The sequence below is a fragment of the Odocoileus virginianus genome, chromosome 13 (assembly GCF_023699985.2).
Source record: "Odocoileus virginianus isolate 20LAN1187 ecotype Illinois chromosome 13, Ovbor_1.2, whole genome shotgun sequence".
Taxonomy (NCBI): Eukaryota; Metazoa; Chordata; class Mammalia; order Artiodactyla; family Cervidae; genus Odocoileus; species Odocoileus virginianus.
In genome coordinates this window covers 2,577,865-2,592,203 of record NC_069686.1, presented here as the reverse complement: position 1 = coordinate 2,592,203, position 14,339 = coordinate 2,577,865, and positions in this window count along the sequence as shown.

The following is a 14,339-nucleotide window of genomic DNA, read 5'->3' as shown; positions in this document are numbered from 1 at the left end:
TCCAAGATACTGATAGTGTTGACTGCAGACAAGGATGTTGCACAACAGAAACTCCAATTCATTGCTGCTGAAAATGGAAAATGGTACAGCAACTTGGAAGACAGCTTGGCAGCTTTTTACAAAATTAAATATGTCCCTACCATTCGATTCAATAAACATTCTCATGGTTATTTATCCAAGTCATTTGGAAATTTATGTTTCACAAAAACCTGCATGTGAATTCTTATAGCAGCTTTTTTCATGATTGTCAAAAACTGGAAGCAACCAAGATGTCCTTCACTAGGTGAATGTATAAAGCAACTGTAGTTTACTTGTACAAGGTATATTCATGTAATACTATTAAAGAGAAAAAAGATATGACCTATCAAACCATGAAAAGACATTGGTGAATCTTAAATGCCTGTTTCTAACTAAAAGAAGTCACTCTGAAAAGGCTATTAGTGTATGATTCAAAGAATATTTTATTATGGAAAAGGCAAAACTGAAGCCATGGTAAAAATATGTGTTTGCCAAGGGTTTGGGGAACGGGAGAGGATCTACTAGATGAAGCATAGAAAACAATTTAAGGCAGTGAAAGTATTTTGTCTTACACTATAATGGTGGATACATGATACTGTGCAGCAAAAGACTGAACCTTAACGCATGAAAAATTTTAAAAATCACTTAGGATATTGGGGGATCCCAGGATGAAAGGCAGAATGTAGCAAAACAATCTAACCTGTACTATGAATGTGTGAAACAAGTTCCCTGAAAGGGGAGGGAGGGAGTAAAGGTCCTGGCCTCAATAAACTTGGAAAGAAGTGGCGTCTACAAGACTAGAGGCAAAGGGAACTATGCTTAATCAATATGCTCTAGATATTAGAGTGATTTCACATGGGGGTAGGGATTAATAATTCTGACACCACTACACGTGTATATTGTGATTAAACAATGAAGTGAACCTATGGCCAATGGTAATAGCCAGATTTCTCACTTCTGGAATGGAGGATTACAGATAAGCAAAGGAAGAAGACTACAGTGATCTTGTGGAAATTGATGGAATTTGGATACATCAGCAAAAGCCCATTTTTTAGATTAAAATAGTTACATATACAAATATTTATAGATATGTGAGCATGTATCAGTTATTATTCACACATACTGCTTCCTGCTTTGTCAGCTTAGAGGATCCAGAAGTGATGCACTTTAGTAACAATGAGCACATGTTACCTAGATCTTGATTTCTAGTAAAAGGAACTAGGGTACTTCTTGGAAAAAAAGCAGCTGATTCTATAATCTTGGGGAAACGTATACAAGATGATGCTACAGTCTTCTGTAGTGTCTGAACACAAGGGGCTGGTAATAAGAAAAGAAAACCACAATGATAGCATATATCAGAGGGACACAGGAATCAACTGAAAGAGCTTCCCATGACCAAAGATGGAAAAAAATGAGCAAGAAAATAAAATAGAATTCGATTATGATCCAGTGCTAAAAATAAATGTTCATGAGTTTATATTGAGATAAACAAGTGATTGAATAAGTTACTAAATTGTGGAGAAAAGATAAACATGCCATACGGAAGGATTCCAAATACTTTGTGTAGATACTTTGCCCTCAAGGAAGTGAAGCATAACTCTCCACTCCTTAAGTGTGGGCTGTTCAGAGAGAAGCCCAGCATAGTAAAGAAAGGTTAAAAAAAAAAAAGCATAGTATCAAAAGTCAGGAAAAGTTAACTTTATGGAGGAGAAGCCTGATCAACTCTATCTCTGACAGGTGATCAGGGTTCACATCAGAAGTAATCAATCACATTGATAGTATCTACCCTTGAAATGATGTAATGAAGATGACACTTTATCTCTGAGGACTTCCTCTCATAAAACCACAGCTCCATCTAATCATGGGGAAAAAACACCAGACATCAGAATAGAGGGTTATTCTACAAAATAGCTGCCCAGTATCAAAAGCTAGGGCAACATGAGAACTTATCACAGCAAGGAGGAGCCTAAGGAGACTTAACTACTTATAATGTGGTATCCTGGACGGAATCCAGGAAAAGACAAGGGACATTAGGCAAAAACTAAGGAAATCTGAATAATTTGTGAACCTCAGTGAATAATAATACATCAGTCTTAGCCATTTATTGTAACAAATGCACTACACAAAACAAGTTAATAATAAGAGTATATGTGTGCAGTCCATATGAATGCCTTGTACCATCTTTGTGATTCTTCTGTAAATCTAAGAATATTCTGAATATTAAAAGTTTATTTTAATGAATTTTAACAACTTCTTGGGATATGTGGCAATCTATGTGTTTGCTGGGTATAGTTTTTTATGAATATAACACTAAAAATACTAAAAAGCAAAATATAGATAAAAGAAGAAAAATTAGGTGCCTATTTTTTTCCCCCTAGACCTAAGCAGTAGAGGAAATGACCGATCCTAAGAGTACATGTGCATCAGAAGAATGTGCATCAGAAATGCAGAAGGGGTGATAAATCAGAAGTGAGTAAGTAAGCTGTAATTTTACATGAATTCAATACAAATATTAGATTTAAGTTGTAGAAATGTTACAAAATGATATTTTCAGCATTATTTCCAAAGACACTGTTTATTTCAAGAGTTAGTGTCTGCCAAGGGTAGATAAAGACTTCTTGGGAGATGAAAAATTACTGTTACTTTAATATACTTAAGGTTAGGCAGAAGGAAAGGCACACACACATATTAATACATATGCTGTTGTCTAGTCATAGATTAAAAATGCAAAAATAAAATCAATGAAAGCAAATTGAACATAATCTCACAGTAGATGGCACATTAATACTTTGAGTAACTTTTTTTATTTGCAGCAATCATGGGAAAGATGTTGAATTCAAGTCAAAGTGACTTCTACTTGCTCATTCTATTGAGTCAGTCAGGCCAGACCAGGATACTGTGTCAACAAGTGATCCCCCAAGTATCAGAAAAGAGTAACAGTTTATTTTCACTCACACTACCTGTCCATTGCAAAATGCTGCTTCTGTTTATCTCAAGGCAGATATACTCTAGGCTAAAGGAGCTGTCTCTAACTAGGGCACTTCTGATTGTGCAGTGAAAAGAAAAAAGTCATGATGACCCATTCACTAACTCTTCAAACTTCTGCTTGGTAGCAGCCTACGACACTTTTGCTCAGAAGTGAGCACATATTATTTCATTGACCAAAGCAAGTACATACTTACTCCTGAGTTCATCAGGAAAGGGCTACAGAAGGAAAACTACTAAGTGAAGAAGCCAAATTTTGCATTAATATAGTCCATGATATATATTAAATGCCTCCAATACTTATTAACTTTGTGACCTTTGAAAAAATACTTAGTATCTTTAAGTGCCAGTCTCCTTACCTATAAAATATGAATAGTGTTTAGTCACAGAGTTAAGGACAAAATGAAACTGAACACATAAAATGTTTAGATTAGTTAGGAACTAAATAAATGATAGCTATTATTATAAAAATGAATGCAGAGGTACTGTTACAGCCATGAAATTCTTACGCTTTAAACAAGTCTTAGGTAATAAAAATAAAGCAGTAAGGAAAGTAATATAAAAGGGCTTAACCTTGTGTTTCTTTTAATGTTTTATATATCATCAAATGACTTATTAATAAATATTGTTTCAATATACTTTTTCAGAATAACTTCATTTTGTCTGCTCCATAAACTGTTCTGTAATTTTGAGCTGCCTATTTGCTCCATATGATATCTTTAATGAAAGTGGGGTTCAATCTTTACAGGATTGGATGTCCAGAACTAAATAAATCATAACAAGACCTACATAATTGAAAACAGGAATTTTGGTCTTTTGAAGGGCTTACCCCTGCAATAGCAGCCACTGGCATGGCTTTTGAAATGGGTCTGTGTCTGCCAGAAACCTTTGTGCTGAGCATGGCTACAGAACCCAGAGTCCCACAAAGTCTAACCCAGGTTGCCTTACTGGGAAGCCAAAAAATGATGTGTTTTTTCTATGGTCTGAAATTTATCCCAAGGAAGAATTCAGACCAAAACCAAACTTGGCTAAAATTCTTTAAAAATGTGAGTATTCAGGCAACTAAAATATGCTGAATTATAAATGGCTGCTAACAGAACATCAGTCCAATTTTGCTTCATAGAACATGGTAGACATGGAGTAGAATGTGATTATAGTTTGCTTAGATGCAGAGCCCTTGTCTTTCTTCCTCTTGAAAATCTGAATATTTGGTTTCCATGAGTCTACACTCTTCTAATACTCCCTTTTTTGCAAGTACAAATTCTTTCTCTCTCACTAATAAATCTCCTCTCATATTCTTATAGTTTTATCCATTTCTACTTGGATATGATTAAATCCTTTCATTTAATGTTATTTTATGTGATATCATCTGCTTTTCATCTTTAGCTTTTAAGAACTTACTAACAGCAAGTATAAAATATATTTTTTTATGAACTTCAATATCTAGTGGAGTGCTTTTATAAATAGTCGTCTGCCTATTCATCATTTTTCTTGGTTTTGTTGCTATCCTTTACACAAAATGATGTTTTTCCTCAAAGATAATTGTGGTCTGAGGGTTGACTCAGAGAAATAGTTGATCAATTTTAACTGAGGAAGCAAAAAATTTTTGAAATATTTTTGAGTCAGTCAATGCTAATAGATGAACTTTGCTAATAAAGGCACAATTTAAATTTGTATTTGTCCTCCATAATTCCCTAATAATGAGTGTTTAAGGTGTTCCCAACATTGAAACCACCAATTGCTTTCCTTGCATAAAGGCAGAAGGGAGTACAGATACTTCCAGCAAAAATGTGGGAGGTTGGGTAAAAAAGGAAACTTGAGAATTATTAAAGGATGGATTACCCAGAATGGAAGATCTGGGGTAAACAATCCCAAACTGGGCTTTAAATCAGAGAAATGAAAGAGGATGAATACAAGAGTGAAGTGAAGTCACTCAGTCATTTCCGACTCCTAGTGACCCCATGGACTGCAGCCCACCAGGCTCCTCCGTCCATGGGATTTTCCAAGCAAAAATACTGGAGTGGGTTGCCATTTCCCTCTCCAAGAGATCTTCCAGACCCAGGAATTGAACCTGAGTCTCCCACATTGTAGGCAGACAATTTACTGCCTGAGCCACCGGAGAATACAAGAGAGGGCTACTGAATTGGACAGTCTGATCTGCAATTTAGTAAAAATCTCTCATGAAGTTTCACAATGGGGAGAAAAGATAAGCAGGACAGCAGCCTTTAAAAGGTGGATGAGCCTGAAGGTAAAGACCTCTCTTCTCCAGAACCCTGGGAAGAAAGCATGGCCGAAGGGGGCCAACAGCACTTCTGAGAATCCAAGAATCACCTAAGGAAAACCCACATTGGAAGGTGTGGCACTGGGAGGTGAGATTCAAATTAACAGCATGTTTTAAATATATGCTAAAGCAATTGAGATGTAATAATGCCGTAGGGCAAGTTCCCTAGGGAAAAGAATCTGAGATGGGTATTTGCATCCAGATGGTTCCCTGGGGATTGTTTTTGGTAATGACACCTGTGCAGAAATGAGGGCTCTGGATTGGGCAGAAGGAGATGTTGAACTGTGATGCATCACTGGCTCCATCCATCCGATAAGGAACTGGGGGGCTGGTATGACCCTTCAGAGATATTCTGAATTGAAGAAAGAGGGCTGTACCTTCCCATGGATTAGTGGTTATATGCAGTTTGCTTTGGAGTGAGGGAGTTAATTCTGGTGAGGCATCTCCCTTTGGTCAAAGTAATTACTATGGAAGGACTCAACTAGAAGCCATTAGAAAGTGGTGATTCTGTAAGCCACGAACATGAGTGCCTTGGAACATCCTCATGGAGGTCTGTGGGTATCTAAGCTCTTCCCGTTTGGGAACAGTCCCTCCATGGTTTGGGCTGTTTTTTGTTTCATGAGGAAATATACTTGAGTAAGATTAGTGGGAAAAACTAGAGCTCCCACCACTGCAGCTTGTATTTAGAAAGAAATGATACTCATCATTACCCATTAAGTTCTTGTCATAGCTGGCACCCTTTTCTGTGTAAATGTTTACTCTAGCAGGGAAACCAAGATGCTTATTAATGAGACTGTGCCTCTGTGTAACACTTTTTAGTTTATAACTTCTACTTTTTTTCTTTCTCATCAACATTGAGCACAGAATTACTAAGCAGTACCCCAGTAGCTTACTTGGTCCCATTGTGTAGCAGCAGCGCTATTTCCACCTGGTGACCAGGATCAGTTATTCCTACCAGGATAGTGTTGCCTTTCCTTGCCAGATTTCTTGTACAAGGAGTGTAAAATAAGTGATAGCATAGGTAGCATAAAGTTTAATGGGACTCTTGCTATTTTCCTAGTAGAGGAACTTCTGCATCAGGAATCAAAACTTCTGAAGCTACAGAGCCAAAAATTGCAGGACCTAGAAGCATGAATTCCTCATGTAGGTCGTTGCAAGTAATTGTATACAGGACCACACTTAATATATTCCACCTGGCAGTGACCTGTCACTGATAATGGTCATTGATTAAAGGTATGTATTACACTGTGGAGGATGACTTCCCATGTTAATAGAAAGCCATCTCCAAGTTGGTACCTTAGGTGCTTTGGCAAAAGGCCATAATGCTATCAGGAGTTCAGTTTTTGGATTATATAGTATGTGATTGAACTGGTGGATCCCATGAATATGTGCCCATACTATCCCTTCTATTCTATGAAATGGGTCTCTTGGTCTGATGTGATGTTATTCAGGAATTCTTTGTCAATAGAAAAAGCTCTATTTAAGCACTCAAGTTTTATAGGCAAGAAAGGTAAAAACATACCCAATAGTGTAGATGGATTGCAATGCCTTCCATGGTAAAGTGGAGTAAAGTAAGTAAAGTTGCTCAGTCATGTCTGACTCTTTGCGACCCCATGGACTGTAGCCTACCAGGCTCCTCAGTCCATGGGATTTTCCAGGCAAGAGTACTGGAGTGGGTTGCCATTTCCTTCTCCAGGGGATCTTCCCAACCCAGGGATCGAACCCAGGTCTACCACACTGCAGGCAGATGCTTTACCCCTCTGTAAAGTTGCCATCAAATGCCACTTCTCCTCCTCATGGAATGGTACTTATTTGGGGAATTTGGGATGTTTCCTGTTGCTAGAAGAATGGCATTAGGCAATGGCAGTGGCTAGATTAGCTTTAGGGAATGAGTGCCTAGGCTGCTAGACTGTGCATTTCTTCTGTCTCTGCCACCATGCTACTCTGTTCTTATAATTATTTTTTTGGAAGACAGAAGACGCCTGTGTCTACCAAAACTGGGCCAAGGCATTCTGATGACCTGGGTGTATGTTGCCTCCTTCACAGTGGTGGTTAACACACAATACAAATATCTTCATGCTTCATACTTAAGACTATAAAGCCACCCATGTGCCATAAACCCAGATAGGCATGTTCTTTCTTTCTTTTTTTCATTGGAGTATAGTTGCTTTCCAATGTTGTGTTAAGTTTCTGTTGTACAGTAAAGGATATAGCCACATGTATACAGATATGCTTGTTCTCAATCTTTCAATATTTCTCTAGGTCTCAGACCACCCAACAAATTTACTCATCACTGCCTACAATTGTGTGTATATTATTACAAGAGGGCAACCCCCTTCATAAAGTGGATGAGTAAAAGCATCATCTAAAATCTGCCCATATTGAGGATTTCCCATCCTCATGGCTTGCTGAGTAGCAAATGGAAAAACATCCATTTTCCAGATAAAAACACATGCCATTCATCTGAGATCCAGTTAATCTCTTCTAAAAATTCCATTATCCACACAATGAAAGTGAAGCATAAAGAGTTTAGAATCTCAGTATCTCAGAACTATGTTAGACTAGAGATCTAATATTTCCCAGTTTCCAATTCACTGAGCTAATATTCAGAAAAAAAAAATGCTCAAAACAGCAACAAAAAAACTAGATCTGTGCTTGTCTAACTTATAAATAACTAACTTGATCTATCATAAGCGATGATATAACATTATATTAAAGTAAAATATTATTAACAGAATGCTGTCATGAGCAGTAGACTCTAGGTCTCTAAATCCTGAATTTGACCCCATATCTGCTATTGGTGAATTGTATGATACAGAGAATTTACTCAAACTCTCTATGCCTCAAGGAGTATAACCATGAAAAAACTTATTATATGATAAAAATTGGTTCAATTAGTACTGTTCTTTATTATTATTTTTATGTTTATTACCTTAAAAAACCAAAAAGGTATTATTGTGCTAAACATTGTCCTGAAAATATGCTGTATGTATTGTGCCATGCTTTTAAGTAGGTGAAAGAAGACCTGTCTGAAGCCAAAGGACATAAAACAGACAAGTCCTCAGGGAAGGAGACAGTAAAGTCAGCCACCAACAATGGGAACAAATTAGAGCAACTGGTAAACATGCAGAACAAGGTGAGTGCTAATTATACTGACTGCTCAATTTTTATTATTTTAAAATTAAGATTATTTTAGAAGCTGCTTCCCACTTTGTCTCTACAGTGCTTCAGAATTACTTCTTAATTTTACATTTTCTAGCAGAATTTCAACCTTTAAATATTTTTTTAAATCAAATTAAATTTCGATTTTAGATAAATATGGCTTGAAGGTCCTTGGCGGTACACCCACTGACTCCTGATGTTCTGCCATTGGTAATCCATTGCTTTCTCTAGAACTCACTATTTTAAAGTAAAATAATTCTGTTCTAAAAATAAAGATGCAATTATCAACATTACTTGATCACTGATTTGCTTGTTGTATCCAACAACCATAGAGCACCAGAAAGATCCTCAATGAAACTTGTAAACATTTATACTTTAGATGTGGACAGAGGTAATTGAAACACTTTGTATGATTCAATTAAAAATTCTAGGAAGTTCTGTGTAGTTTAATAGAACAGGCAAACAAGCAACCCCAGATAGGCCAGATTTACCTGACAAAAGCATGTAGGTGACTAGTTTTCAAATTTTCCTCAATTGTTTTCAGGGTTTGGGGAAAGGAAATACTCATCTGGTTCCAACTCCAGTACTGGTGTTATGTGTCCCTTTGGTAAATTAACCTCTTCATGCCTGTCTTTTCCTTAAAAGAAAATGGTATATCTCTGCTTATTTAGTTGAGAAGGTGAAGGTGAATGATAAGTAGAATAATGGGTGTTAAAGAACTAAAAAGTATAAAATACACCAAATACAAGAAATTTTTCTTATTCATATTAGTTATGAAGGAATCAAGAAGATTTAAACTTGATGTTTCATTAATAAATATATACTTGAGGGAGGAATAAATTAGGAGTTTGGGATTAGCATATACACACTACTATATATAAAATGATAACCAACAAGGACCTATTGTATAGTACAGAGAACTATACTCAGTATTTTATAATAACCTATAAGGGGAAAGAATTGAAAAAGAATATATATATTCAGAATATATATAATTGAATTTTGTTGTTGTTATTTAGTTGCTAAGTCATGTCTGACTCTTTACAACCCCATAGACTGTAGCCCACCAGTCTCCTCTGTTCATGGGATTTCCAGGCAAGAATACTGGAGTCAATTGCCATTTCCTCCTCCAGGGAAGCCCCATATAAACGAATATATATATGTGTGTATATATACATACTGAATCACTTTGTGTATACCTGAAACTGACACAACATTGTAAATCAACTATACTTCAATAAAAAAGGTAAAAAAAAATAAATAAATGAATATAAGCTTGACCTCAATGAATACTAAATATACTTGCTTATAGTGAAATGAGGACCTATATGGACACTTCTAAAGTATACAAAATAATATAATTGTCATTCATGGGCAGTACAAGAGGGATGATTATGCCTTTCTGGTTGGGAGAGATAAAATGTGCTTCTCAAAATGATGCTTTAGGTTTTATACAGTTATCTGGAAGAACTAGAGAATATGTTGCTTTTCTTTCATCAGATTTCACACATTTAACCACAGCAAGCTGGCCTGATATAAAACTTGACACTATCATAATAGAAGATGAGATTAGAGAAGGAAAGGGAAAAGAAAGAAAGAAAAAAAAAAAACACCTCTAAATCCTTATTGAAGGGATATCTTATTCTGATAATCTCTCTCTCATCTTAACAGATCACAATTTGGTGATCATGGATGAATCACAATTTGATGACAATTTTCTACAAGGAGAAATGAAGTCTTGTAGCAGAACAATTTATTTTTCGCCTTCCTTTTTCTTGCATGACTGACCACAGACTGAACCCGTCACTGCAATTGTGCTGTTTCCACTTTAGTTTATTCCCTGATGTGAAAAGATATCACATTTCCGTTGTTTCTGGATAAACTCAAGCACTAGCTAAGCCACAGCATGTCTTGGGGCTTTGATCTAAGCCTCTGTCTATGGTTCATAAGCCTCAGATGGTGCTATGGTTAAATATTTGCAAACTTTCTATTTTTTATAAAACTGTTAAGTTCTATTGGAGTAAATCTGGTTATTTCCCTTCCTTGATCAGTCTCTGCTTTTCCAGATGCTTGATATGAAAGAATACAGTCTGCCTATCATACAAATAAATACAAAGTCTTTCTCTAAGAAATAGATATTTCCATTGCAACCTCTAATTTAGCATTTTTTTTTCTTGGAAGTAATTGTGTAAGCTTGAAGATTTATGATTTTTGTTTGTTCATTTTATATCTCAACATCACTGATATTTTTTTCAAATAGTTTAATAACCTAATTTTTAAAACTGAATTGATCAAAAAATTCAACAAGCAGACTCCAGGCTTAAATTTTATCAGATGACTTATTTTAATTGTTCTAATTATCTGATATTAAAGTTAAGTAATTTGAGACTAATTCCCAAAAGTATATTTAATCATGGCATATAGTAGACTTTCAACTTTATAAGACCAGATTTTGGAGGCAAAGTGTCAATGTGAGTGGCTGTTCAATGCCACTTCCTTTCTGGCTCTGATCAGTTCTTGATGACATTATGGAGATTAGCTAAACTCCTGGGAAGCAAGATAAATTTTATCTGTCAGCTCATCTGTGAAGTCTTCTCTACTGTGTACTACTTCCTCATGGGCTTCCCAGGATAGTGCAGAGGTAAATCATCTACCTGCCCATGCAGGGGGCACAAGAAATATGGGTTCGATCCCTGGATTGGGAAGATACCCTGGGGAAAAAAAAAGGCAATGTGCTCCAGTATTCTTGCCTGGAAAATCTCATGGACACAGGAACCTGGAAGGCAACAGTCCATGGGGTCTCAAAAGGCTGAGCATGGCAGGGCACTGGCTCTACTCCATGCTGGTCATGTGCTCTAGAACCCTAGAGTAGATAACTTGAAAACTAGTTCCCATGTATGATTTATATAGAAATATGTTTACATATTTTCCTTCTTATATTCATCCAGCCACATATACACACAAACATATACAGTGCTGTGTACTATTTGGAATAGAGTACATTATATAAAATATTACATTTTGTTCTTGTATCTTAATCAATAAAGGATGAATGAAGGCATTTTTGTTAACAGTACACATAACAGTTCCTTGAACTTTTAATAGAAACTAAAATTGAAAAAGTTCTAAGCAAGTAAAATATTATTGCTTGAGGCTTAATTCCCCCTCTTACTTACTAAGAGAGATCTAGTTTTGTTTATGATATCAACTGGCCAGATTAAAATTTTTTACCTCCTCAAATTCCTTTGCAGCCATTCATGGCCAAATTTATATGATTCATTGATATAAAGGGAAAGAGTCAGTTGGGTAATCTTTACTTTCTTTTCTCTTTTCCATCTTGGAATACAAGCATGATGCCTAGATATTCTTAGCCAATTTGTGCCATATGGATAAAAGCTGGATACTACCAATAATAGAAAACATGTTGAACTATCTTTAATGGCATGGTCCTCACCCTCATACCAATTCTGAGCTATTTACCTCTGAATTTCTTGTTATGGAAGGAAAAAAATAGCTAATCCAGTAGATTAAAGTTTCTGATGCATGAAACCAAACACAATAACAAAAATATATCAATAAAAACTTATGGGTCTTAAAGTGATAGCCCTATAACTTGAATTTTTATCTCTTTGCTTTTCAGTATTTGAATTTTCCTGGCTTGAAGGAAAAAAATAAAATATTTTTCTTTTTTTGGCTAGCAGAACTTCTTCCTGGAAAGTAGGTTTAAAGCAAAAAAATAAATAAGTAAATAAATTAAGGCTATTTTTTTAAGTAAAATGAATACTGAGTTCAAAAAACAATGTAGAGAATAATTGAAATATCTATATGAAAACAACTACTTTGTGCACATTTTTATGATTTTATAAATTTTTTGTCTCTTCTATTAATGAAAGTTTACTATCTCATACTTTGTCAACAAAGGTCTGCCTAGTCAAAGCTATGGTTTTTCCAGTAGTCATGTATGGATGTGACAGTTGGACCATAAAGAGAGCTGAATACAAAAGAATTGATGCTTCTGAACTGTGGTGTTGGAGAAGACTCTTGAGAGTCCCTTGGACTGCAAGGAGATCCAACCAGTCCATCCTAAAGGAAATTAGTCCTGAATATTCATTAGAAGGACTGATGCTGAAGCTGAAGCTCCAATACTTTGACCACCTGATGTGAAGAACTGACTCATTGGAAAAGACCCTGATGCCAGGAAAGATTGAAGACAGGAGGAGAAGGGGATGACAGAGGATGAGATGGTTGGATGCCATCACTGATTCTATGGACATGAGTTTGAGTAAGCTCTGGTAGTTGGTGATGGACAGGGAGGCCTGGCGTGCTGCAGTCCATGGGGTTGCAGAGTTGGACATGATTGAGGGACTGAACTGCACTAAACTGTCTCATAGGTAGAATTAGGTTAGGACAGATTTTGAAAGATCATAAGGTCATAAGTGTATTTATCCTCAAGGTATTTCTTGTCTTCAGAGAAATTAGCAGTACTCTGTCTATAACCATATTGGAATTTTCCAGGATAGCTCCAATTTCATCAACATCTGCACCCTGATTTCATTTTTTATTCATTTTACTCTTTTTTCTAATGCTCTCCCTGTGAGCTATGTTATTTTTGAAATCAAATATAAAGTCTCTCAGATTTTATTCCTTTTTCTTACTCAATAAAACAAATCATTTTGACATTTCACTCCCCTATAGGAGTTCTAAGTTCTTCTTCGAGGCTGCCCTTGAATTTTCCTCTGTGTTCTGGAATCCTTCACATAACTTATCCCCATCTCAGAACTTTCAATACCCCCACCTACAATCTCTGCCTGACACTCAAAGCCTTATGAGACACAGTGCCAAGCCAATTTTTTCAGTTGTGTCTCCTCCTGCATTCCTGTCCAAGAGAAGACTGGACCCTCAGGAAAGTGAACTACATTATTTCTAATGGCTCATTTTCAAGGCAGTTCTGAGTACACAATAGCCATGAAGTCCCTTAGTGTAATATAGCTCTTAAGACATTAATTTAAGTAGTTGGTTTAAAAAAACAAACAAACAAAAAACAACAAAAAAAATGAACATCCCTTAGAATCTATGTGTTAAATACAGAGATCTGGTTTCTTGCCAGATTATGGAGCTAAAGTTCATGGAGAGTGAAAGACATATCTCTAAGGTAAGATGCATGTGGTAGAGATGTCACAAATCACCTTCAGCTGACTACTCTCCAGCTGGTTTAGTTCAGTCCTCCAAACCTGTCCTCAATGCACCATCACACATTGTAATCTTGATGCATATAGAAGCTGTGGGATTATCTACATCAATTCTGAACAAAGTTTTGTGACACAGTCACATGTTAACTCCTGCGAGGTCATTGGTGGTGGAGGCTAGGGATTCAGTAGTTCAGTGAGATGATCAGCCATACTAGTCACAGAGAGAAGATGGGTGGTCAAAGAAGATGGAAACTCAAGTAAGATCAAACATTGCAACAGTGTCCCTTAAAGGTGTCTTTCCCTTGGTCTCACTTTGACATTTTTCCTCAGCTGCAATTTTTATACCTTCTTAGGTACCGTGACTGGGGTTGAGTACCTTAACTCCCCCATTCTCCTTTCCAGGTTCTTACTGACCTAACTTTTCCCATTTTTCTTTACCTTCATTTTCTTTATCTACTTTAAATAACAATAAAGTATAATTATCTTGTCATGGTTTTTCACTGTAGAACATAAAGTCTCAATTACAGACTCAGTCATTTGCAAAAACCTCTCTCCAGTTCCCAGAGAAGCTCAGTCATGCAACTTCTTGATTGATGAAAACTAACTTTACTCCAAATTCTAATTACACACAGATACACACACAAGTGCCCCCCCCCCATGTATCACAAAGCACTAAATTCTAAACTTAGAATAAATGATGGTTT